At 47.0% G+C, this 27586-nt stretch overlaps 1 long non-coding RNA gene across 1 annotated transcript in view; it reads right to left on the bottom strand.

Annotated features, from left to right (window-relative positions):
• LOC144929489 (uncharacterized) overlaps positions 1-27355 on the bottom strand; it is a 58298-nt gene extending 30943 nt beyond the window's left edge. Inside the window, exon 1 of the long non-coding RNA XR_013634735.1 lies at positions 27112-27355. This is a non-coding gene — a long non-coding RNA (uncharacterized LOC144929489). The remainder of the gene's footprint in view (positions 1-27111) is intronic.
• Positions 27356-27586: the final 231 nt, after the last annotated feature.

The following is a 27586-nucleotide window of genomic DNA, read 5'->3' on the forward strand; positions in this document are numbered from 1 at the left end:
GGGATTTCCCAGGGGATGTCTCCAGTGAGAATGAAGGTTTGATGAATCCCCACAAGGAATGAATTCCTCTGACATGTCACTCACTACCATTGCAGGCACATTGTGATGTGTTGAAAAATACCAGGCTTTGATTCCACTCGACCACAAAGAGAGATGTGTCCCTGAAACTGGCATGAATTCATCATTATTTACTAGTTGTATTACCACAGCATCTAGAAGCCCTGGTTATGGACCACATCACGGTGCTAGGCGCTGTACATCCGTCAGGTGAAAGGCCCCCTCTCCTATTGCCAGTCTACTGAGTTAGAGGCTCCTCCTCTAAAGCCTGTGGCCCAGCTCCCTGTCAGTGGCTCCTACTGTGTGCTGCTTTGGTCAAGTACAGCTAATGCTTCAAAACCTTCTTTACTGTTGAGCGCAGAGCCCGCCAGAGGCTGGGTCACGAGGGGGCTGAACAAGTCAAGCATTTCTGTTTATCTCATTTCTGAACACGGGAGTCAAAGAAGTTTGTGCTCCGATTGCAGGTCTCTGTGGGAGATCCCACCCAGGGCTCTTGCCTAGAACTCCACAGCGGTTTCTTTGAACTTCACTGCCGTGCTTCCTTCCACGTGCCACATGACCCCACCTCCACCACAACGTCCTTAAACACCAGGAAGGTCACAAATGATTGCTCTGACTTGGACAACAACAAATAGTGTGAAAATCAAGGGCATCCAAACAGCTGCTGAGCCAAGAACCCAACAGAGCTAGCCCAACAGAGCCAGCCCATTGTGTTAAGATTTCCACTGCGTTGTCTTCACACCCTTGAATGTGCTTGTGGGGGAATCTTCAATGCAGCAGAAAAAGGCAGAGCTCGAGCCAGAGGCGGAAGTTTAAGATAGGAAAGTTCAGATTGGAAACAAGAGGCGGCCTTTGCACAATGAGCGCTGCTGGTAAATTCCTCATGGTACGGAGTCTTTACGTTAAGAGTGGATGTTTTTCTCAAAGGGCTCATTAAACCACCAGTGACTGTGCTGAGTGCAGGAGTCACTGGGTGAGGTTTTCCGGTGTGTGTTCTGGCAGAGGTCAGATTGGGGGGATAGTCACAATAATCTTACGCTCTAGGAGTCTATGCATCAGTCATTGCTGCTCTGCTCTCTCCTCTCCGTAGTTACATGGAAGTACATGGGCTCTGTTTTGTCAGGATTTTCTTTCCGTTTTCAGGCCACGATTCCTTGGCTCCCTAAGGGAAGAGTTACACTGTGGCAAAGCTGGCAGTGTGTGTCTCCTTGCGCCCCCCTCCCTCCACCTCAATTCTGGCTGCACATGAATGTTCAGAAGAAGAGAGGAGAAATTGACTGGGCCAGATGGGAAATCCCCCCTAGTCCATGCGGAGATGTACAGCTTCAAAGAAGATGGGTCCCAGCCTGAAGGCAAACACTGCCACATGTTTCCAATCAGAGTGCAGAGAAGATCTTCCCGAACGATTGGTCTGGCCTCCTTGGACACCTCTGGACCCAGGCGGTGCCAGTGGGAGGCACCCGCTGGACTCTCCAGAACTTCATTTTACAAATGTAGCCGAGAACCCTGGATCAGTGATGGAGGCCATGGCACACTGGTCCTACTCAGTACTCACTGTGAACTTCACTCGCAGAGCCCAGACAAGCTTCCCACACCCAGCCCCACACTAATGCACCTCAACCCTCACTCAGAGAAACTGGCTCTTGGGGACATGGAGGAGATCAGGCTCCATGACCCAGTTCTCTACTGAGCCAGGCTCTTGTCAGCTGGGATTCTTGCAATGTTTCCACAGGAACGAGTCCACAAGCTCCTTTCACACAGGCCTTCAAAGAGCCCTTTCATGGAATGATCCCATCCTCGAGGGGAAGAACTGTCTGTGTCCTAGTGCAAAGCTGTGGAGTCAGACAGCTTCCCTGAAGCATTCGCTGCACTTTGGTTGGTAATTGCACTTCCAGGCCCATTGCCAGTCGGCAGGAGCACATTCCTCACCTGACCTGCAGACGTTTGAGCAGTGTGGGATTGATTCTGCTCTCCATGGAGGTCAAACCCACCATTTGGATTTGACAGCGTTTTATGCTGACACAAGGTGCAAGGCAAGGCAGCATCAGTCTCCTTGGGTCCAGAGGTTGCAACTAGACATGTCAGACCAGCTCAGCCCATCGCTGATGGAAAGGAGAGTGTCTCAGCCTCTCTCTAGCCCAGCTTTGTCCCCTCTGATCGCAGCCGGATGCACTCAAGAAGCAAACTAGCCCATCACTTTGCTTTGACTGAAGTCTCCCCTGCTGTTTCCTTTCCTCCGTCGCTACCCAGAACATGCAGCTCGCCTTGAGAAATTGTTCCACTCCAACTGCTCAGAACACACTAAATGAGATTACCAGGCGCTGCTTTCACAGTATTCCCAGACACTTCATTTACAATTATGTACTTTACGGTTTAACACTAGTGGTTCCTCCTCTTTGTGCGGATTGGGTTTTGAGGATGAGATCTAAACAGGTGGCATATGGCCCTGTATTATACTCGGCGAGGGTGCGCTCCGGACTTTTATTCTAACACACGTTACACATTATTATTGTAAGCTCATTTAGTGCAAAAGCAACGTGCTTTACTTTCTGATAAAATCAGATTTTCCCTCTGTAATGGAGACATTCATTACCCAGCTCGGGGCTTTGCATGGAACTTTTGATCCTTCCATTTTTCCTAGTTTATCGTCTTCTGTTGCCTGACTAAAGCACAGGAGAGGAGTGCTCGTAGGAATGTGGCTTGTCTTATTTTTCATGAATATACTCAGGGAAAGGGGGTTTGCAGGTTAGTGGCTGCTGCGGCTGTTTCAGGTGTGACTGCCCTCCCGTCGCACCTAGCCAGCTCACACATACCACTGGAGTCTTTAGTAAAGACATTGCCGGCAGAGTGGAGGATGTGAGCTGCCAGGTGGAAAGGGCTTCTGCAGATGGTCTTCACTCAGGTGGCTGCAGTCGGGAGAGACCTGGGGGCCCCTGTCGGTGTGGATCTAGTGGTCCCCAATGCCCAGCACATTCAGGCCCTGGCTGCCATTCCACAAGCACTGAGCTCACTCCCAGTGCAAGAAATCAGGACTAACACCCCTGGGGCGAACAAGGTCAGACTGAGGATCTGTCTGCACAGGAGCTCACCAGCTGGAGGGTCATTCTGAGAACTCACTGCCAACGTGGTGATTCATCTTTCGGGATGTCCGGGACATTTCCTTCGTGGCTACTTCCTTTGTGTTTATTGACAAACCCCAGAAGGGGCGGACTATCCGGGGCTCCACCAGAGAACGGAGCCTCTTAAGAGCGGCCTGACGTGCTGAAACACCAGATGCTGCAGAGCAGAGGCCTGGGTGAGTGCTGGGGCCCAGGCTGGGGACTAAGAGGTGCCAGGGCAAAGGAACCCCAGTGACCAGGAGTATCACAGCTAGGAATCATATATCCTAAAATAAATTTTCTTCCCTTTGTTACTAGCAGGACCTCACATTATGGCCTCTGAAATTGTTTTAAATCTAACATGCTTTTCACCAGCACTGCTCCTTGTTCACCGGGCTGAGGCCGAAATCCTGTAGATATTCACTAACACTGGTAGTGTTACATAAAGGAGTCATCCCCTGGCACCCAGTGTCTGCAGTTACTCACCCACCGCAATGTTTGCAAGACCAAGGGCCTCATTCTGGAAACTAGTCACTGACCAGGCTGTGTCATTGCTGGGTCTCACACTGACCCCACGCTGCAACGTGTGTGTCGCAAACCCCGCCGAGGACACCAGGCAAAAGCAAAACAAAACAGATTTCACTGGAGATGCACCCAAAAAAAAAAAAATTAATAAATAAATGTTTGGCCCAAACTCTGGAACAGCTGCTTAATTGTATCTCCAGCCATTTAACTTGTGAACGTGACACCAAAAAGTCCAAGACTTATCTTGCAACAAAGCATGTTTTGCATCCAAAGCACCTACACTAGGTGCATGCCCTATCTCCAGTGGCTGCCATCTAGACGGGCAGGAAAGCTCCCCACCTGAAAACAGGTCACTGGCCGGGTCTTCGGCTAGAGTTCCTGCAGGCTGTGCAAGATCAGAGGTTAAGATCTGAGTTCAAAGAAATTAGAGAAGGCAAAAGCCCATTAGTTGATATTGTCTCTCCTTCAGCCAAGTGTCGTGCTGTTTCTTAGAGCCCATTCCCCTGTGCTTTGTTGCTGTTCCAAGGGATGGGGCTTCTTCCACTGCCTTCTAGAGATGAAAACAGTGCCTAACAGATTCTACTGCTGGGATGTCTTTTTCCCTGGTTCTGCGTTATGGACTCTATAGTAAGTGCCAAGAAATCTTCTGTTTTTTATCATCATCTAGCCTCTTTAGTAGGTTGGTTAAAACAGAACAAACTGTTGGAATTACTGAACACGGCGAAGTAACATGTAAGAGCAGCTAAACATGAACTAACGTGTTTGTCTTGTCCCATGGCATCTTTTCCTAGGAGTCTGATTTCCCAGTGGTCCATTGTTAGCTATAGAAACTGCAGATTGTATGCGGTATGCCTGGGTATGATTGCTCCTGGTTTGATCTAGCCGTGGTATGAATATGTGGTGTAAATCTGCCACGTTCATTTAGCTGCTCCTACTGTGGGCAGCAGGCTTCACTCAGACCTTCAGAAAGCTGGTTCTCCATAGCTTTTCAAGCCATCCTCACAGCAGTAAAATGGAAGCAAAACACCAGGCCTCTCCCATAACACACTGTTATCAAGACTGTAATGGGCCTTTCTCAGTTAGAGTGAAATTAGCGCCTCTCTCAGAAACGTGCCTGTCTTATGGCAGTTCTTTCCTTGGAGAATGTATTTGGTTTGTTTCTGTGTGCATAAGATGACATTCCTGCATCCCTACCAGACACGCAGAGGCTCCTTGCTCTTGTCACCCTGTAACAGCTTCCTGGATTAATGATTCTGCAAAGGGCTAATTCTTAAGAGGGCAATGTCTTTTGCAGGCAGTATTGATCTTTGTCAACTTTCTCTTGGAAGAAAGAAAATATTGGCTTATTTACAAAAGGTAGCTTTTTGCTCCTGGCAAGCCAGCAAGATTCACTGCTCCACGCATCCCTCAGAAATTGGATGGGCTAAGTGCAGTTCTTGGAATGTCAAAATGAAAGTCCCCCAAGTTTACAGAGCCTAATGAAGCAGACACAATATAATGCACCAGAGCAGGCTTTAGCACCAGAACAATGAACAGAGGGGCCCTGTGTAGCAGCACAGAGCTCAGGTTAGGGGAGCTGTGTGGGAACCAGAATTGCCCTCTCACGGGAAATTCTGACATTTCAAAATTTGGTTTTGTTCTGAACTGTTAGGGAACATCGAATTTTGAGATTTCCCACGAAATGGAATATTCAAAAATGTTCATTTTGGTTTGACTGAAACCAAATGCGATTTTGACTTTATTTTATGTGATAATTTATCATATAAATGGAAATTCGCAGTGACATTGCATTTCAAAGTGAAGAATTGAAACGTTCTGCTCTGACAAAGTTGAAATGGATCATTCTAACATCATCAAAGCAATTTTTTTTCTAAACAAAAACTTTCATCAAAATCAGCATGTTCCCCTGGCAAGTTTTGACAAAATGATATTTTCTAACAGAAAAGCTTTCCTTTGGAAAACTTTCAACCAGCATGTAAGGGAGGTAGGCTCAGGATGAAATGGGGTAGTTCATGCAATTCTCATCCTTCCCACTGCAGGGTGTCCTCCACCTGTCAGAAACTATAGATGTCCAAGGGCCTGATCCTGCAAAAACCAGCACATAACTTTACTCATGGAAGCAATACCTTTAAAATTTCATAGCTGCAGAGCCAGGATCAGGCTCCAAGACTGTGGCGGTCCATCACTGACAATGCCTGTTTATTCTCTCCTTAGCAGGTGACAAATCTACATTTTAGCCACCCAGCCTTCCTCAGAGCAAGCAGTGAATAGTAATCCATGGGAATGCAGAATATCTAACATTGCAAACTACCCTGCAGTGCAGCAAGCAGAGACCCACAAATATTTATATGCAACTAAGTGAAAGAAGTGGGTAGATGGATCCCAGAACATTCGAGGAATATGAAATAGAAAGCAGTTTTCAACTAAAAATTGAGATTAAGGGGAAAAGTTGATTATGTACGAAATTATAGTGAACTCAAGAAAATACCTATTCTTGATAAAGTAATAGGGAAATACCAGACTGCAATCTGCCACTTTCGTGGAACACGTGGGTTAAAGAGGAGACACTGTGAGACATACAGGGCCTAGTTTCTTGGTTGCACCATTTACTTCTACTGGGGGTAAAGCACTACCAGCCAGCATGAGTGGAAAGTTCATATTTGGTAGGGATTCACATGTGCTCAGCACAGGTGTAAGGGAACAAAGAATCAGACCATTGAATTACTGTATCATAAGGACTGATGAGACAGCCACAGTTTTGATCCATTAACATCTTGGCATGCATACAGGGGAAGGCCACATGCGGTTTTCAAGCTTTTTCTGGTTATTTTTAAACAGTTTCCTGTGCATACAAGCAGTGTGATATGTCTGGTAACATTTCAGAGCAAATGGGGGAAAGGGGGAGGGATCTGAAGCTGCAGGAGGTCCTTTTCCAAAGCAGACTCCCCAGTGTATTTTCCAGCTATGCTCGGAGGAAATCCCAACCTTAGAATTGATATTGGACTTGTGGGTGGTGTTTATTCACTGAAATAAGTCATGTCCTGGGGGGTAGCTTAGTGGCAATATCAGCTTGTGCACTGATCTGCCAGCCAACACTGGGAAATGCTAAAATCATGCCACCAGCTTTCTTTACAAAGCTAGCCGAATTCGCAGCACAATAGGCTGCAGGCAGACACAGAATTAAGGAGAAATTATGGACGTTAACATTATTACCGAGTTCAGGGCTGTGCTGCCAAGCATTAAATTGGCCCAATTATTGATATCTTTCATTTCTGACAAAAAGCAACCTAGATATATCTGTCAAATATATCAAAGTGCCTGCGTCCATTTCCCTTTGGCATATCTTAATTTTGTTCCTGAACGCAGGTTACATTCTTGAGTTTATCAGCATGTGAAGGGCTCACTTGGAATCCTGTATTTAGCACCATGCTAGACAAATAATATTACACACTAAAAAAAAAACCCTAAAAAGCTATTACACCCACTAACTCCTGCTGTGCAGAAGGTGCCAAATCAGATTACAGCGCACAGTTGCCACATTATCCTGTCTCGACTTCACTAACGCTCATTAAGCTTCTAAAATCCTTTTTATGGTGTTTATAACACCTCCAGAGGAGTTTACTGTGTAAATATTATTCTACCATTAAATCCTGCAACAAGGCAACCGTCAACAAGTGGAATCTGTAATGGGCCTGCAGAGAGGCCTCTGCTTGCAGGCTAAAAAGCCTGTGAAGTGAGGCCAATGAAAGCAGCCAAGAACACAGTACGGAGTGATAAAGCACTTCATTTTGATGCTTTAAATCTCCTACCACTTGGGCCTGCTTAATGTAACAGGCCCACTGAGACATTAGATTTGGGCCTAGAGTCAAATAAGCTACAGGGAGCCACTTACTGAAAGAATCCTTCCCTCTACGGCAGGCACTTGCAGTTTAACCCAGTTAATCTAGTGTTGAATCTTCATGGGTTAATGGCTCTTCGCTGACAAAAGGCCAGGATCACGTCCCATCAAGACGGCAGACACCCAAATTTACTGCAGTACTGAGTATTCTTTGTAGTTAAAGAATGTATGTGCTCTGTGTGTCTCTACAATGTAGTAAAAAAACGGCAAGTGTTCTCTCCCCCTCTGTATACAGATATTTACACTGGGACCAGGCTTAAATATAAAGGCATGCTCTTTCTTTTAAGCATTTTAATTCATGCCATGTGCCTGCATGTTAGGCACACACATTTATTTACCAACTTTATTTTGTAAGGCTATTGAAAGTACAATTCCTTTCTCTGGGCAGGGGATCTCTGAGAGGTTTGGGAAGCCAGAAGGATTAATAATTCCAGCAAGCAGACTCATCCCCAGCGCCTTCCCCCACCTCCTAATTGGGAACATTTTCAAGTGCTGACGTCTGTCTCCCAGCCCCTAACCCTAGGATTTGCAAACCAGCTGAGAACAAAGAAAAACAAAAAAGGCGAAGATCCTCTGGAAAAAAATAAAAAACCCTACAGAAGGGGAAGATCTCAGAAATGGGAGGAAAGGAGACTCCCTGAAGATACTGCAGAGTTGGCAAGTGTCAAAATATCAACAGCTTTTCCTGGAAGGAATACAAACTATATACATTCACAATGTATGCTATCTGTAAGGACCGTTCTCCTCCCTCCCCCCGCTGTATTCTCCAAGCTAAATTGACCGCACTTCATGTGTGACATGGCCAGGCCCTGGGCAGAATGGGGCTTTGGGTGAAAGTGGCTTTTAGACATGATCCGGTACTAAGTGGCCTGTCCTAATTCACTGCCCACAGTGACTCCTCACAGGTCATGGCGATAGTAACCTGGCGTGTAACCAGGATGGGGTGCTTGATTCCTGCTGTGTCACTTCTTAGCCAGTATCAGACCCTATTGCTTCTCTAAAACAAAGGAAGGAGTTGGAAATGTAAAACATTTTCTCAACGACACCTGTTGGGAAACCTTCACCAGTCCCCACTGTAACAGCCCTGTCTCTTTCCATGCCAGTGAGCCATTGGGAAGCAGACAGCATCTCCTTGGAGCTTGGCAAACTGCACTTAAGTAAAAAAGATGACCAAGTTTGGAAATGTTTCTAAATAATTTTTACCATGTGTGTTTCCTGGTCCGTTATCAGTGTCTGCATCCAAGAGACAGGATTCCTCGGGAGAAATTCTAGCTCAGTTTCAGGAGCCTCTGGAAACTGTGAGCCATACACTGGCCGCCTCAGCAGTGAGCGCAGACAGCAGTTAGGCTCTTTTTTTGTTTCCTTTCTTATAGCAAACTTTCTGGTGTTTGCTTGTGATAAAAACCCTCCTGTGACCAAGGAGCAGGACCGAGAAACATCCATTTGGATGACTGGAGAGTCAAGCAGTGCAGAGGACAGAAGTTCGGATTGGCAAAGGATTTGGCAAGTTGACTTCATTCCAAATTGAAGTGAAAACAAACATTTCAGAGTTCTCTATGAAGGAAAGTTATGGGAAATTGTTTTGGTTGAAATCAAAACATATTTTGCTTTGCTTTTGACTGTTCATTTTTGTATCTCATTATAAACACAATATTTTAAAAATTTCAAAACAAAAAAATCAAAAACATTTGCTTCCAAAAATGCCAAAACAGGATATTTCAATATTGTCAGAGCTTTTTTACCCTGGTTTTCTTCCTAAATGAAATTCCAGCAAAATCAACCTGCTTTCATGATGCGTTTTGATTCCAGAGAAATATGGGTCCATCCGGCAAAGTTTCCCTGACTAGCTTTACTGGGGATTTAAAGAGGAACTTTCCTGCCCGAGGAGTTTGTATGGCCATCCTGCTGCAAGGGCCACCACATGCTCTTCAGTTTCACTCACTCTCACACCCTTTTTCCTTGCTCTGCTGGGCTCTTTGTGCCCTTCCCTTCACCACAGGGCTGCTGCTCTCCCAGGGATGTCAGCATGAAGCCTGTGTGAAGTAGCCCTAATTTCCATGACAACAGAACAAAACAGCTGAGAACACCCCACCTGCCTGGAAACCTCTGGGGAGGAGAATCGTCTCCCCATGAAGATGCGCCCACACATCTCCCCCCTCCACCCCCACTCTACAGAAAAATCTGGGGGGTCAGCCCCCAGTCTTGAGGCATCTGCTGGAGGTACAGGCCTGTACCGTGGATGGACTTCTGCCTCCACTGGCAGCTCAGCTCAGTTGGACAGACTGCCCGAGCAAGGAGGGCATTAGGGGTGCTGGAGGCTGGGAGTGGGCTTGGGTGATTTAGCCATCAGGAGTGGGCTAGGAAGGGCTCGATGAGGAGCAAGCAACAGCAGAGTCTAGACATGGCTGTGATGGGAAGGGCCTGAGGAAAGACCCTTGGCTGAAATACACAGGCTGCTATTCCAAAACCAGGGCTGTGCAACAGAACAGCGATGTCCTCCACATATTCCTTAGCTTCATGAGCTTCCACTGCTGGCTCAGTGTTCTGCAAAAACAAGAGCAAGGTGGAGCAAGACATTAACATGGAAATGTGAAGCGTGCATGCCATGCGGAGTTGAAACATACACACAACTGCCCTGCACTGCACATGGCCTTTTGCAAAGAAAGTGAAACACCACCAGTCACACTGGCTCATGCGTAGTCCAGGTAAAATGGCACAGACTTTCGTAGGAAAGGGAAAGCGTTCAGAGCAACGGACAGGCACGACAGCCCAACGCTGAGTCTTGGGCACTAACTAGCCTGGATGCAGTCAGGGAAGCGCACAGCCACTGGGTCCTGTTGGATTCCTCCCAGCTCTTGGAGACCCAAATACCAGCAATGCCCACTAAGAACAAAGCTGTAGAGATTCAAGGCAAAGCCTTTATAGGAGACAACCACCAACGTGACTCTGTTTGGGTTAATGACTAGACTGCAGGAGGAATGGAAAAAGGCTAATGTGGTGCCAATCTTTAAAAAAGGGAAGAAGGAGGATCCTGGGAACTACAGGCCAGTCAGCCTCACCTCAGTCCCTGGAAAAATCATGGAGCAGGTCCTCAAAGAATCAATCCTGAAGCACTTACATGAGAGGAAAGTGATCAGGAACAGTCAGCATGGATTCACCAAGGGAAGGTCATGCCTGACTAATCTAATCGCCTTCTATGATGAGATTACTGGTTCTGTGGATGAAAGGAAAGCAGTGGATGTATTGTATCTTGACTTTAGCAAAGCTTTTCACATGGTCTCCCACAGTATTCTTGTCAGCAAGTTAAGGAAGTATGGGCTGGATGAATGCACTATAAGGTGGGTAGAAAGTTGGCTAGATTGTCGGGCTCAACGGGTAGTGATCAATGGCTCCATGTCTAGTTGGCAGCCGGTGTCAAGTGGAGTGCCCCAGGGGTCGGTCCTGGGGCCAGTTTTGTTCAATATCTTCATAAATGATCTGGAGGATGCTGTGGATTGCACTCTCAGCAAATTTGCGGATGATACTAAACTGGGAGTAGTGGTAGATACGCTGGAGGGCAGGGATAGGATACAGAGGGACCTAGACAAATTGGAGGATTGGGCCAAAAGAAATCCGATGAGGTTCAATAAGGATAAGTGCAGGGTCCTGCACTTAGGACGGAAGAACCCAATGCACAGCTACAGACTAGGGACCGAATGGCTAGGCAGCAGTTCTGCGGAAAAGGACCTAGGGGTGACAGTGGACGAGAAGCTGGATATGAGTCAGCAGTGTGCCCTTGTTGCCAAGAAGGCCAATGGCATTTTGGGATGTATAAGTAGGGGCATAGCCAGCAGATCGAGGGACGTGATCGTCCCCCTCTATTCGACATTGGTGAAGCCTCATCTGGAGGACTGTGTCCAGTTTTGGGCCCCACACTACAAGAAGGATGTGGATAAATTGGAGAGAGTCCAGCAAAGGGCAACAAAAATGATTAGGGGTCTGGAACACATGAGTTATGAGGAGAGGCTGAGGGAGCTGGGATTGTTTAGTCTGCGGAAGAGAAGAATGAGGGGGGATTTGATAGCTGCTTTCAACTGCCTGAGAGGTGGTTCCAAAGAGGATGGTTCTAGACTGTTCTCAGTGGTAGAAGATGACAGGACAAGGAGTAATGGTCTCAAGTTGCAGTGGGGGAGGTTTAGGTTGGATATTAGGAAAAACTTTTTCACTAGGAGGGTGGTGAAACACTGGAATGCGTTGCCTAGGGAGGTGGTAGAATCTCCTTCCTTAGAGGTTTTTAAGGTCAGGCTTGACAAAGCCCTGGCTGGGATGATTTAACTGGGGATTGGTCCTGCTTTGAGCAGGGGGTTGGACTAGATGACCTCCTGAGGTCCCTTCTAACCCTGATATTCTATGATTCTATGAATGAGAGTGTCTGAGTTCCATTTCTGAGAAGATTCTGTGTCAGTCTTACACACACACCATGACTTTGTGTAACTGCAAAATTGTGGTGGTGGTGGGGGGGGGGAACGGAACAGGCCTTAGGTTTATTTCAAACCTCCCAGAATCTTAGGAGAATTACCCATTTTTCACAGACTAATATTTATAACAATCAGGGCTTAAATCAAAGGCAATATAATGAAGAAAAGAAACAAATTTCTGCTTTTATTAAAAATCAAAATAGTTTCTTAAAGAAGGTACTGACACAAGGTTATTCCAAGAGCATGTAAAACCCTAGGGACTGGGTGCTGCCATATTCTTTGGAAAGCAAGATCAGTTGTTCTCATTCCCTGCGGGAATCATTTCTCTCTTCCTGCAATCCACCTCTGTGATAAACTCCGGCCACTGGTATCCTAGTAGGGGCCAGTTATAAATGCCCTACATGATTAAACAGACATTTTTTCTTTAATACATGTTCAAGGTGTTTTATGTTGCAAAGACTAGGGGCAAACATCAGAAGTTGGGTTAGGGAGCTTGCCCAGTTTGAACAAGACCCCCTCAACCTCTCTCTATCCCTTAGGTAGCCCTTCTGGTCACTCAACTGGTCTGGAAGCAGCAGGATTTTCTGGGGGAGAACACACAGTCTGTTCCAGTCCTCCACTGGCAGATCCTTCCTGAGCAGACTTCGTGGCTCCCTTCCTCGGCTTCAGCAGTAGTTGCTGGCCTGCCCAGAGGACCCAGAAGTCTCTCCTTTCTCCTAGGGACAGACTGGGACAGCCTTATGCGCACAGAGTGTTAACTTACTCCTCCAGCAGTCCCATTGAGTCAGGCCAGTATCAGTGACCGACTCAGCGTGAGGGAGGGCAGAACCTGACCAATATTTATTAGAACAGCCTTTTCTATACTCACCCAGGACTCTTCCCTGGCTCCTTTAATGTCGTAGATGGAACCTCTTCATCGGGCTCTGAACCCAATACTGCCCATGGACCTACACAGCCCTTAGATCCCCCAGGGACTCCTGGCTGTGAGCTACAAATGAGCACCCTGCTGCCTAGGGGAAGTTCAGAAGCTGTAAGATTAGAGATCAGCAGGAATTGCTTAGCTAATTCCAGCAGGAAGAACCATCATCTTGGGGACAGATGTCCTGAGTGAAGTTCGGGAGTTCAAAAGGCAAGTCCTTGTTGCTTTGATATACGGTATGGTAAAGGCCACAGCAATCCCAGTAAAAATTGGAAGGAGCTGGTTGGAGGATGGAGAGTGCTTGCTTGTCAGCTGCCTTTGTTGACCTTGTGTCCTGAAGGAAGCTCTTTTAGACATGCATCTGAAAAGGACCAAGTTTTGCACAATGTGATTTGGGGCTCTGAATACTCAGACCAGAGCGGCCAGTGTGTGAGAAAACAAACGGAGCTCTGAGGGCATTACAAAGCTCATAGAGCTCCAATTAAAAGAGTTTCCATCAAAAGGCAGACTTGGATAGGGCTCCCAATTATCCTGACAGGGATACAGAGTTTTAATGGGCACCAACACTTTTAACAAAAGTCTGCACACTGGCACTGACAAAATCCCATTCAGGCTGGTTTTCTAAGGCGGCGAGGGAGCCGAGTTTGGGAAAGGTTCCACGCCTGGTGCAGAGGGTGTGAATGCTACCAGGAGGGTTCTGTGGATGGGCTCCTTTCGTAGATCCAGTGCAAAGATTCTCTGTCTAAATGCTTCTCCCCTCCCCGCCATCCCTTTCTCCTGCCCCTACCTGTTCTGGGTTGAGTGTCATACAGATGTGTAACCACAAAGCTGTTAGCTGGAAGGCTGATGCTTGCAAAGCATCTGCAATCACTTTAATTTCCCGTGGCCCCAAGCCCCCTGTTATTCTTCCAGGGCAATGTGTTCTTCACACCGAGACTCCTGGTGGACATTCCAGAGGCCTGATAAAAGCCACTTGCTGAATGTCTCCTCTGCCCTGGGCCAGTTTTTGCTCTGGCAATATCACATTTTCCAGCTCAACCTCTGGGTGCTTGGGGGAGCTTTTCTGAGCCTCTTTAGAGTCCACACCAGTGAAGCACCAGCTGATGCCAGCAGTACCATTTCCCTTACTAACGGTTGAATACATTTGTCTGAGGGAAGCGGCTGGGCAGCACTGTCCCTTTAAATGCTCAGACAGCAGAATAGGCTCCCAATGAGTCATTCGTCAGGAATGTGGGAGTTCTCGCATTACTCCGCTTTAAAAGCCTTTTAATTCCAGTTTGGTGATGAATGGGCCAGGCCCCTGAAATGAAATGTTCAGAGGCTCAGTGTACCAGGCCTCCTGCTTGTAATTATTTTTGTACAGAATATGTCAAGTGTCGTGCTTCACAAGAACTCGTTTAGCATGCAAACATTTTGTGATTAAGTGAGGCTTACTTAATTAAGCACTTTGTAATGACTCTTAAACCAAAGAGTAGTGGATTCGTGGGTCCTATTTGTGTCTATCACGTTAAAGGCTCGGTAATAACAGGTTTCTGCAGACACTTAGGGTTAGACGACAAAGTGGATGAAGGGAAATCAGCAGCCACTGTGAGCCCAGCCAGTTACAAGTGTCCTGATTTAGAGCAGCCTCAGCTGAGACCATGCAAATTTGCATCTTGCGTCTGCTAGAGCATCACAGCCGGTCCAGACGCTGCTCAGACCCAGCAGTCTGTTGTTACCTTCATTGTTAAACTGCAAGGGAATGCTTGAAGGTGGTCACAGCAACTAGGAGGCTGAGTTGTTCTAATGGGCAGGGTGGGGTTTATTCCCAGAGCACAATTCCCTGCAAAACAAAGATCACCGGCGGTTGTAATGACCCAGGCAGAAACTGTTAGTTCAGGGGTGACTCATGGGTAGCTCTGGGATGTCGTTCTTGGTTGCCTTCTTCGGAAAGGCAGGGGCAGGGCCCTACAGGTCCCAGCATGCAGGGCTTCACCGGGACCCAAGCAGCAGAAGGCTGCAACGGAGAATGAAGTTCAGATGTGTATGTCAGCACCAGCGCAGCTCTCCCAGGGTAACTATGGCTGTGGCCATGGGTGTGGAGTATTCTCTAGCCCTGCACCAGGCTTGGTCTAATGTAGTACTCCACCATGGTTAGCATCAGCAAGGAATTACAGGTCCAGTGTTGCCAGAGCGGGCCCACTCAGGTAGCCTTCAGGAGCTGAGTTTTCATGTTAAGGTAGCTACGATGTGCTCCAATTTCCACCAGCTGGATGTGGCCCCTCAGGCTCCTGGCAACACAGTACCAAGCCGGTGCCCTTCTGCAGTAGCATAACTGAACCTAGCAGGCCAAATTCACCCACTCTGTTCATGTACAGGGAGTTATACCAGGGGCAAATTTGGCAGTTTAGTGTTTTCAGAGCTCCCATTGAGCAGCACCTTGACCCGGGCCTGTCACGAGATATTTATACCCTTGTGTATATTGTAAGGTTACAAGACCTCTGCTTGAGCTTCTAGCCCACGTGGAAAGGTAAAGCTTTTGCAAACAGTCCCTGCGAGTCGCTTGCTATCTTTCAGATAGACCCTAGGCCCAATTCTGGAGCGGATTAGCTTGGAGGAGGATGAGCAGGGTGATTCAGCCCTTCATTGTCAATTCTAATGCTTCCCATCACCAGTAGGACAGTAGCTCAGCAACTGGCCAGCTCCTTGGGCCTTACATCCCAGCAGGAGCTTACTTGAGGAGGGATCACTGATTGGCTGTCAGATAGTCACAGGTACCCAAAATTACAGTACACACAAGTCCCTAAGGCACTCAGGATGAAGGAAACCGGCAATGTGAGGTTTTGTGTTAAAGTTTGTCCTATTCTTTTAGCAGCCCACTAGTGCATCAGACAGCCGAGCCTCAGGAGCAATAGCAGATTGCACCAAGAGAAACACGAAGTGCGCTCTCAGAGGGGCTAGTAGCCCCTAGGCAGGCAGGCACCATACAGATGCCACAAGACAAGAAGGGTCAGAGGTCATCACAGCCATGAATGAGAAGCACAAGTGGACTGAGATGGCTCCCGCGTAGCAGCAATTAACTTTTCTACTTGTCACAGTTCATGGGACCTTATCTCCTGTTGTTGTGTCCTTCCCAGTACTTTGTTCCAGTCCCTTGCTGTCCCGTGGCCTCCAGCCAGACAAATCCCTGCCAGCCTCTCTCCACCCTTAGGCTCCTTCTCAAACTGCAGGTGCTAGCCGGTTTCTAGGGTACATTGGCTGTTCTCTCTGGCATGGCCCTTTGTGAGGCACCATCTGAAATCACACCCAGGAATTTGCAAGTGCAGATGGGCCCAGCCCAGAACCTGGGGTCCTAGCGTGCCCACACTTCGTGCTAGAGCACAGGAGTGGGGATGGGATCAAATAGATATTTGGTTACGAATATTTACACAAGTGAAAAGGACACAGTGCCGGCTGCGTTTGGCTCCCCTTTGTGTTCACTTTCCAGCCACAGCTGCTGCAATGAGACGTGGTGAAGAGGCTGCCTCGGAGGCTGCCAGGTTGTAGACATTTTAGAGTGTGACAGATAATAACTAGGAGCACTGGAGCTGGAAGCTACAGAAATGCTGCAGTATGGAATGGATTTGCAATGTGTTATGCAGAAGTTAAGCTTCCATTAATTCAAACAAACAAACAACCCAACCATTCCTAGGAATTGCCATCCTGGACCAGCCCACTGGTGTTTTGAGTTCAGCACCCTGTCGCTGACAGTAACTAGTACCAGGTACTTCAGAGGAAGGTGCAGGAAGATACTTATGGAATAAATTTCTTCACCCACACCAATTAGAGATTGGTATGTGCTTTGAAGCAGGAAGACTTAGATCCCAACCAAAACCCTGGATTTTTTGCTTGTGTTTTTTGTTTTCCTTTAATGCCTACTTTTGTCATTCCGGATGTGTTCGTTAGCCATACAAACATATAACATTCCTAGCCACTCCAATTGTGAATAAACCCTTCTCAACATGAATTGAACTCCTCAAAGTGTATTAACAGAAACCTGATTCAAAGAAACCAGTACAATATCATGTGACCTGCATGTCCAATCAAAACTAACCCACACAGCTTGCATTTTGAACACTCAGAACAAACCGCTCACAATAAATATTCAGGCCAAGAGTTGGTCAGCAAATAATTACCAATAACAAAGAAATTTGAAAAAACTGGAAGCTTCCCTTGGAGAGTCCATGCACAAAGAGGCTAACTTCATTCATCATATAAACTGTTCAACATGAATCACTTGTGCTCAGCTAGGGAACCCAAACACAGAAGCGTGTTTGAATTTCCCAGGCGGCACCTCTCTCCAGAGTCTGTCAAAACACCCTGATGCAGACAGCTAACATCTGGACTCACATTAAAGTTGTGTGGCTTGAGCCTATTTCAGCTCCCCGGGGTACAAAGTTCACCCACCACTCCTCCCAAGAATCTAGTGATATTTCCAGCCCAATTGCTTGACAAGAGAAGTTCAGCTAAGCAGCTGAATCGGAGCCCTGAACCTTCTGAAGTTGGCCCATCCCTAATTTATGCAGCAGTTAAAAAACAAAACCAAACCCCTGCGCTCCGCTTTACCATGTTATATTACAACATCTGCATCACCAACCCCAGAGGCAGTTCTGTGGCATGAGAAGCACAAGTCCTATAACGACCAGGTAGCTTCCAGTGTGGCCCTGTTCCCACCATGCCTCCCCTGAGCCAGTGCAACCGCAGTGACCTCAACCCAAGGGTGGCAACCTGAGAGCAAGAGCTGAAGTTTAAACGATCTGGGCTTCCCGAGATCCGCAACAGTACAGGATACTCAGAGACCTGCAGGATGTGCTCCAGGGAGAGCAGCAACGATCTGGGGTGGCCAATTCTTAAGGACGGTAAAGCTGGATGATTGTAAATCTGTTATGGATGTGAGGACTGACATGGTATTCTTCATGTTACCTAAACAGTTTCAGATCTTGATTATTAAATGGAGGACATTTGGGAAGAACTAATGTACTACGTGTGTATTGCACAGCAGATTATAGGATAGTGAATTATGACCAGTTGCATAATTGTGTATTATTTCTTTACATGAGTGTGAACGCAGTGTCAGTGAACAGCCTGGCCTTTTGCTACAAGTCAGGCTGTGAAGATGAGAAGACCCCTTCCTCTGCGAATGGCCATGGGCTGATCGGGAGCTTTGGACCGTAGAAATTGCTGGCGCTGTGCACTGGGGAAGTTGCAAGAGAGAAGCCTATGAGTAAGAAAGTCACTGAGCTGTGGCAAGAAAAGGCTGCAGTTACATTTAAAGCCCATGTGCAAAGGGGTTATAGCTTGCAACTAAAAGACCTAAAAGATTTATCCCTCTGTTGCATTAAAGAGGGCAAGTGTCTACATAAGAATTGACTTGTTTGAAGAGAAATTCCAGTTTCATATTATCACATACATTCTAATCACGGCACCAGGAGATGAAAAAGTGTTAAATGTTTTTTTTTTTTAAAAAAGGAGAATGATTAGACATCATCCAGGAAGCGGCTGTTTTGATGATTTGATGATGCAAAATAGGATGAAGAGAAACAGCTTTGCCATGTCTGAGCCTGGGAATAATCTATGGAATAGAAAAGCAGGGATTCAGAGCAGCTGCAGACTCTGGGGCCTGCTGCAGGAGGCAGGTCAGCCAGTGGCAGAAGGGGCTGTGATAGCTGTGGGGTCAGGGGTGACTTGCAGGAGAGAGGTGATGGTACATTGCATTTTGTGTTGGATTTTTTGGATTATTTCAGTAAAATGGAGGGTTATCAAATGATGTTGCAGCCAGCTAGCATTCCTGCAGAATTCACTGCAGCTGCATCATATGCCATGGATGTGACAGAAGTAACTGCTTCATAACCCAGGCTGCAGAGTACCCGGGGTGTTAGTGACACATTGCCTATCAAGCCTCCTTCCACCTCTGCTTTGGTGCAGAGGGAGAGACAGAGACCACTACCCAGCCTAGTCAGGGACTAACATTCCTTCACTGTCTGTGCTCCAGAACTGGAGTCTCTACTTAGCTGCCTGTGGCCAGGATTGGCAGGAGCCAGGATCTCCACTAGCACATTCATACGTAGAGCCCAGCAATCAATGTGTGCGAGTGACCAGAAAATACCCCAGCAACAGGAAGGAAAGGAAGCTAGGGCTAACGCCCGATGCCCAGATCCAGGAGTGTGGGGACTGGCCCCGTGCACACCTTTCACGTTACAGAAGTACCAGCCTGGTGATGGCTCCAGGGGCGTGAGTCAAGAGAAAGGGAAAAGGAGGCCCATGTGCTGGTGAGAGACTCTTCCTGGGCTGCAAAGCATTATTTCCCATGGTAACCAGCCCGTCAACAAGCCCAAGAGCAGCAACTTGTTTGGAAAACAAGACAGCCCTCAGCTGTCTCGTTGCCTCTCCTGGCATGGTGAGTGGCACGCCCCTTCATCACAGCTGATACTAGGTCACCCCCCTTCTCCTCTGTGCAGCCCATGGCGTGAGGATGTGCAATGTCATTGCTCCCCAACAATTATCCACGGAAAGGGTTAGTGCAAGGAGCATACCAATCCAGCCAGCAGCTAGATATACACACCACTAGATGTGTACACACAGCTAGATATACACACCGAGCGCATTCAAAGCAAGTTAAGGTGGCAGAGTCAAACACGCCGAAGTAGAGAAATGCCAGAGTTAAGGGTGTCTAGGCAACCTTAATTCCCCTTGTGCATATGCGGTATTTGATACAATCTTTAACTAGCTGATCACACCCTATTTTCCCACAGGATCCTAGGCTTCTTCAGTGCACAGACTGGACCTGCTCTGGGGATGAATCGGGGTTATGGGTGTGGGGGAGCGGATATGTGATAGGACCCCTGCTTCATCTGTTCAGAGGTTGGAAGGTGTCGACTATTTGAAGTACTGGAAACAGGCAATTCTAGGCCCACCCAAAACTGAAGGCTTTCCTCTCCTCAACTAAGGGAGGAACCACTAAGTCCAGGCTTCAACTGATTACAGGGGACAATGAAGTAGAAAAAAGGAACAGGAGTGAGATCAAAGGCTGGAAATCAAGGAACCGGAAGGGGACACTGAGCAGAACCCCCTCCAGCAGCTCCCACTGCTCCTCAAAGGCATCTAGGAAGTCAGTGGTCACTGCCCAGAGGAACTCTGCCCAGAGACATGACCTAACCAGGGGATGGAAAGGGACCCTACGAGCAGAGTCCTGTCCCCTGCCCCCTCCAGCTGCTTCCTCCTCGGGTGATGGATGGACACCTTGGCCAGCGGCTGGAAGAAGCTGACAAGGTCTTGTGACTTAGTGGGGCCATGGATGGGGTGTGCCATGATCAGGAGGTGTGGAGAGAAATGCAGCCACCTCAGGAAGAGGTTCTGGAGGAGCCAGAAGAGGGACTGCCACCTGAGGCTACGTAGATATGCGTCAGCACCTCCCTCCTGCCGCAGAAGGGGCAGATGTCGGGCGAGTTCGTGCACCGCACCAGGCTGGGAGGGGTACAGTGACTGAGGCAGGGGCTTGCAGGAAGAAAATGGACGGTCTCAGGACTAAGGCACTTAGCTGCATGCTGCCCTGGAGAACTGGGTTCTATCCCTGCCTTTGCCACACTGTTCCTGGGCCATGACGGGAGAAGTCAATTCTATGAAAGTGTTTCATGGCTGGGCCCTAACTGTGTGTTCCTCGTTCCTTGGGTGCCCATATGAGCAAACTGGGCTTTGATTTGCAGACATGCCGAGCATTGATGGATGTGACTGAAGTCAATGGGAGCTGTGCTTTGAATATAGCAAGTGCTAAATACTCTGAAAAATTAGGCCCCTCTTGTCTCAAATCAGGCACCCAAAATTAGTGGATTTTTTTAAATTTTGACTTTAAACTGTGTGCCTTCGTCAGTTCCCCGTCTGCACTCGGGGGATAAAAGCACCCCCTCCTCTTCCAGGGGTGTTGTGAGAGAAATTCATCAATGGCTTTGAAGTGCTCAGATACTACAAAAAGAAAAGGAGTACTAGTGGCACCTTAGAGACTAACCAATTTATTTGAGCATGAGCTTTCGTGAGCTACAGCTCACTTCACGAAAGCTTATGCTCAAATAAATTGGTTAGTCTCTAAGGTGCCACAAGTACTCCTGTTCTTTTTGCGAATACAGACTAACACGGCTGCTACTCTGAAACCTGTCAGATACTATAGTGAATACCCCCATAGAAATGCCCAGGAGGGTATTTATCATTTTATGTTCAGGGCAGGATCTAGATCAGCAGTAAATAAGGCCTGGGGCCACACTCTGAATGATTGTGATGTAAAAGGAAATAATGGCCAATACAGCCATCACCTCCCATCCTGTGCACTGAATGAGGCAGGGGCCAATATTAAAAAATAGTTATGTGATCACGTAATTAAAGCCCTTGTGTTAATGCATACACATAGAATCATAGAATCATAGAATATCAGGGTTGGAAGGGACCTCCGGAGGTCATCTAGTCCAACCCCCTGCTCAAAGCAGGACCCATACCCAATTAAATCACCCCAGCCAGGGCTTTGTCAAGCCTGACCTTAAAAACCTCTAAGGAAGGAGATTCTACCACCTCCCTAGGTAACACATTCCAGTGTTTCACCACCCTCTTAGTGAAAAAGTTTTTCCTAATATCCAATCTAAACCTCCCCCACTGCAACTTGAACCTGGGGGGACCAAATTAAACTTGCACTGGTACATTAGTTCTGGCATTTCTAAACTTTTCAGAGCTTGACTTTGCAATCTCAACTGTCTTTTAATGTAGAGGGTTTTGTTTGTTTGTTTGCTTGTTTGTTTAATATAATTTCCTACATTTTTAAATAGCAAACTGACACACAAACACCCCGCCCAAAATTCCACCTTGTCAAATTGTATTGACTCCAGCATGGGTTACCAGCAGGGTAGGAACCTTCAGATTCACAGGAGAGACTTCCACCACTGAGCTAATGGAGCTCCAGCCGTAATAGGCTGTTATCCTCTATGTGGACCAGCCACCACAAGGGGACAACTCGGACACTTTTCAGTGGATTTCACTGAACTTGCGAAGAGCAGAGGGATATTGGAACATAGGAATCCTGGGTTCAAATCCAGTTACTGGGGGGGAGTGGACAGACACTTCTATCCACATCCCCTGTGCTCCTAACCCCATCTCCCTGACCTTATCTCTCCCATTTGAGTCAAACTGTTTCTTTCTTTTCCTCCACAGTGGGGTGGGGATTACAGGGAGTGCAGGACAGACAGGCTCCATGCTCTGAGTTCTGGGGCCTGATTCCACAGCAGCCCCTGGCTGCCAGCCAGTACAACTGCAGATGTGTCCTGTTTTGCCCCATGTGGGAGCATGCACTCGCTGTGCTTGGCAGGGCACTTTTTGGGGGTGGAACATGCTCAGTGGAGACAATGTTTGGAGAATTTTGCTGCCAGCCTCTAACAAATCTCTTGTGAGCATGTGCAAATGACAAAGTTAAGGGACTCATAATTTGGCTAAATTTGTGTGGATTTTGACAGGGGCAGCAACAGGCACATCCCTGACACCAGGGTGGTCCTCCATCCCTGCCAAATTTCAAGTTCCTGCTCCGCAGTATGAAGGAGTTGGTGCTTCTCAGTGAACCAGTTGTAAGAATTTTTTAATACAGGCAGCGTGAAACAACATGCTTTTCCGAACTTCATTATGGGAAACACTTTTGAACCACTTTTGATGAAATTTTCCAAAAGCATGCAGCTTGAGGCAGACATGCAACGTGGACATTGCAGCCCAAATGATTATGTTTTAGTAAAGTTAGAAGTAACTGAAACCATGGTTGTATCATAGAAAACATCAGGCTCCCCTTACCTCTATGTGGGGCTACCAGTTGCCCTGATAGCGCTTGTTGCTATTTCTTTATGGCGCACAGAATCGTTTCACCTCATTTTCTGTGGGGATCTTTTCTAACTTTTTCCCTGCTTTTTTTAAAAAAATGTATTTTAATGAGAAGTATCAAGTCCTGATCTCCCTCTTTTGTCCGGAAGGACAAGTTGGCATTTTTGGAGGACTCAGAATATGAAGTCTTAAATCGCAACAATGCCCCTGCCCTCTGTTCAGCTCTGCGAGCATTGCGGCTTAGATTTCCAGGTTCCAGACTCCGGCTATGTCACATTCACAAACATTGAAAGGCCAAAATCCTCTCAGAAAGAGAGAGAAGTTAGAACCCGATATTCTCAACTTTTCCAGTGTTAAAACCTCCAACACATTTTCCCAACATTTATTTTGGTTTTCTGTTCACCTTTACAGCAGGAGAATGGCCAGGGGATAGCTACGGTGTATAGCCATACCTACAAGCCATGAGGAATTCCTGAGCTCAGCGATCAGATATCCCGATGTAGTGAACAAGCAGGGTTACAGAGCTAGTAGCTGGTAGTCTGAGGCATTAGGTCCAAACCAAACCATTTCCCCCTTTTTAGACTCTACACAAAACTCCAGATTTTTTTTTCTTTTGCAAAAGCAGCATTATGTGCAACAAATGCAGATAAAGTACCTGCCCAGGTTTATAGTCCTGCAGCTTTGACACCCTTTTTGCTTGCATTTTCACATGCTCAGAAGACAACAGGTAATAAATCTGGATAGTTCACACTTGTTCATTTCCTTTTACCTCACATTTAATGAGATTTCTCCTGTAACAAAGGTGCTATTGAAGCTGAATCTTAAACAAAGCCAGGCGAGGATGAAGTGTCCAGCGGATGGGGAATGACAAAAGCTTTTGGGGAGGGGGCAAGAGGGGGCAGGGGAGTTTGGAAAAGTTTTGATTTGGCTTCTGTTCGAGTTTCGGGTGAATATGTTCTTGTTTTATCCAAATCAGTTTGTCCATCCCTCGAACTCATCCCTATAGTCAGTACGACTAGAATAAAGACCATTAACACATAGGTGCTAGGGAGCCCACAGCACCTCAAGTTTAGTGCTAACACAATTCAAACCTCAGCCTACATTAAAGAAATGTGCAGTGCTGTAAAGACATGGACGTAGTGACCTCATTGCAAACCCCAGTGTAGAAGCATGGGCTGGGCACACAGTGTGGTTTACACCAGGGCAGTTTAATCCAGATTAATTTGGGTTAATGTTCCACTCAGAACAAACTGGAAAATGCAGCAAAGAAGGAAAGATAGGAAAGCATTCATGAAAATATTGCTGAAGTTATATACTGTGTGCAGAAGTCCCCTGTGCCAGCCTGCCATGGGGAGTGGCCCTTTAGCCCTACCCAGAGGATGGGCTACCCTTTAGGGGGGAGACATGTTTATCCAACGTTGAATCCTGTAGAAACAACAACCAAAGATTTGAAATTGTTTTAGGAAAGCTCCTAAACTCAAACTGGTGCTGAGAACTCTGAGAAGTTAAAACATCATTTTGCAAAACCTCCAACTCCACCAGGTTTTCCTAGCCCAAAAAAACTAGATATTTTTATTAGCTATTTTACAGAAGACAAAGACTATACCTACAATACGCTCCATGCTGAAGGACACACTGCTGCAATCAGTACTTGCATACCTGCAGCTTTGCCATAGTGTATCTTATTTATCTATTACCGTTAGTTCTTTGGATCTCTGTAATAATAAAATACATTAGTGGGACCCCACATGTGACACGACAGAAATCATGTCCTGGCATATGGACAACAAAATCTGTGCAGGGAAATCTAATGGCTCTCCAGACTTACACAGGCATTTGTATGTTTCCAGCTCATTAACAACCACTCGGATGTAATGGCTGGCGGATGGCATCACTAGTCTTTAGCAGAGATTGGCCTAACCCTGGGCTCCTCACACCCCCAGGCTGTGGAGAGGTTGGAGTTCTCTCTGAACTTAGTCGCTTTGGCCCCTCTCTTCTCTGTAATCGAATTTTAAACACAAATATTGCTTTTGATGGGGAGTAACAGGCAATGCAAAGGACGGAATCAAACCCTCACGTCCCATATACATTCTTGCTGGAGGTTTCAGGTAGCACAAAGGAGGATCATCATTTTAGCTGTTGATCGAGCAGTAGAGTCTCTATTGTCTGTCTGGGGTCAGATTTTCCAGGGTTGTTCTTGGCTCCATTTGTACTTCCCCTTTTCATCCCTGTCGCCATTTAAATCCTGTGTCACTTGTTAGTTTTTAAAATGTCACATGTTCAAAAAGAATTAGACTCCTGTGAATCCAGTTCCCTCCCCTTCAGACATGGGCCTCACACCCTAACCCTATATAAGCCCCGAACCACTCAGCACCATGCAGGCTTGCAAAGGAGACAGTTTCTGTGCTGTAACTCCAGAGCTCATTTCTGGAGAACCCTCCACTTGGAATGAGAATGCCATCAGTTAACTCAGAACAAATATATAATGTAAAGCTGATGAAGTGGGTTTTTTGGGGGGTCTGGATTTTCTTCTCTCCCTTCTCGAATAAAGGGAAAGGATTGGAAAAGATCTCTGTCATAACCAAAATTGGCAAATACGCCCAAGCAGAACAATAAAGGGGAAGAGGGTATTCACAGCATGAATTTAATCACTGTAGAGGAATAATAAAGCTTTTGGAGAGAAGCCCTCATTTCTAAATCAGTCAGTTTCAAATGCATTGTAAGTTCCACGTCCAACATCTGTTAGTCCGACGGAGCTGCGTTCCCAACCCAATGGATCTGGAAAAATGCTGCAGTGTTTTAGTAACTCTAGGCAGTTGGCAGTTTCATTTTAAATTGCAGCGTTAATCAGAAACATATTGTCCATATTGTCAACACTTTGTTTAACCAATTCTATAAAGTCAGTATTAGTGTTTAAAAGATTCTGAACTGATGGATGAAATAGTCATCATCCTGCAAGCTAAGCCCAATAAAATAGAGCTAATAATTCAGAGAAATAAGGCAGAAGATACTGGACACACACCAATGGGTGAAATTTCCCTCATTCGCACCTGGTGTTGACAGACTGATCAGTGAAACTGATACAGAAAAAGCAATTCCCCATTGACTGGCTTGATGGGAGCTCCTCTTCCCCCCTATGGTGGGCAAGGCTGCTTAGCAGAGAAACTGGCACCATAGTGATGGGCACATAATTAAATGGCACTAATACATTTTAACCCCTTTACCCCCAGGAGTGGTGAAGGGACAGGGGGCACTTCAGTAGGGCTTCCCTACCATCGTCTCTTTCTTTGCACACAGAGAGGGACTCTCCTCTGGCTTGATCCTTGCTGTCCATCTGCTGAGCCAGCTGCCGGAGCCCAGCTCTGGCCAAGGCCCTGCACAGGACTGGCCATGCTCAGATAGAATTACCTAGCCCTCGCTCATGCTGATTTGGGGAGATGGTATTTTTAAAAGCTGCGATTAAGTTTGTTTTTCTTCCAAACGCCCAAGAGGTGCCTAGAGAGAAGCTCTGGCTTCTCGCACTGTGCCGAGAGCCCAGCACTCCCCCAAGTGAAAGGAACATTCTGACAAAGACGAAATTACATATTAATGACGCCTGCCTCAAATGCACCTTTTCTGTCTTTTTTGGAGGCGGGGGGGGGGGGGGATTTTTCTTTTCCCTTCTCCCATTACAGCCTCTCCTGGACTTTGACAAACGTCAGGGCCCGCCCTTTTTTTCCACAGCAACACAAAGGGAGGGGCTGCCAAGCCAACCAGCCAGCTTTACAGGCTGTGTTTGAGTTGTTATCTTATTGTTATTGCATTTTGGCCTCTTTAATCTGCCTAAATTCGGCGAGATTGCCTGAGCTAAGGGACCCAGGGCTAGTTGGCCAAGTAACCATCAGCCGCCATCCCTTAGGCAGTTGGGCTCTCACTCTGGGGTGACTGAAATTATTCGGTACTGGTCAGCACATCTGTACTCTCTAATCCAGTCAGTAAATAGGGGAGAGGCCACAAATACCTTTAAAATATATTTTAAGATCTTGTCATTTATCAAAGTCTGATTGTTTCTGTCTGCAGCCAACGCACCATGGAACTCATCCAGCCAGTTCACAGCTTCCCAAACGTGAACAAGTGAAGCCCCGCAAGGTTCAGACTCCCATGGAACAGGTTTGGGTGGATCACAGAGGGCCAGTCACTAGCTCTTCCATCCAGCCCTACTCTTCCACCCAGAGGGGACTCTTCAAGCCAATTAATCGAATATTCGGGACACCAAATACTGGCACATGCATAATGGGCCGCGCATGTTCCTGGACATACCTGGAGCTTCCAAACAACCTGGCAGTTCCAAAGCATCAGGCCATGTCTTGGAGACCTCTGTGACCCACTGCTTCATTAAGCTGCCTCCCTCCAGGGCTCCTGCTCTGTGAACACCTCTGCCCCGACTCCCTCTTTGCTCCTGTGCTGCAAGGCTACTTCACAGTGAGAAGAATGTCAGTCGCATCTGATGGAGGCCGGAGAGAGAAATAACCCAGCAAGCTGCCTGAGAACCCCATGTGGACACGCTCTTAGAAAAAGGAGGGGTTGTCGGGGTTTCCGTCTATCACCAGCACTAATGAGCAGCTGCTGCTTGTGAGGAGAGAGAGAGCCAGCCGGCCGAGGGGTACTGCGTCTTCCCTTGGACAAAGCAGCAGGAGCTGTGCCGTGGCCAGCAGTCCTGCTATAGGGATGGACGAGCTGGACTTGCATGTCTGACTACTAGGATACCTAGTAAGTAAAACAGCTGCCTCTGCCC

This window comes from Lepidochelys kempii, chromosome 15 (genome assembly GCF_965140285.1).
Source record: "Lepidochelys kempii isolate rLepKem1 chromosome 15, rLepKem1.hap1, whole genome shotgun sequence".
Lineage (NCBI taxonomy): Eukaryota > Metazoa > Chordata > Testudines > Cheloniidae > Lepidochelys > Lepidochelys kempii.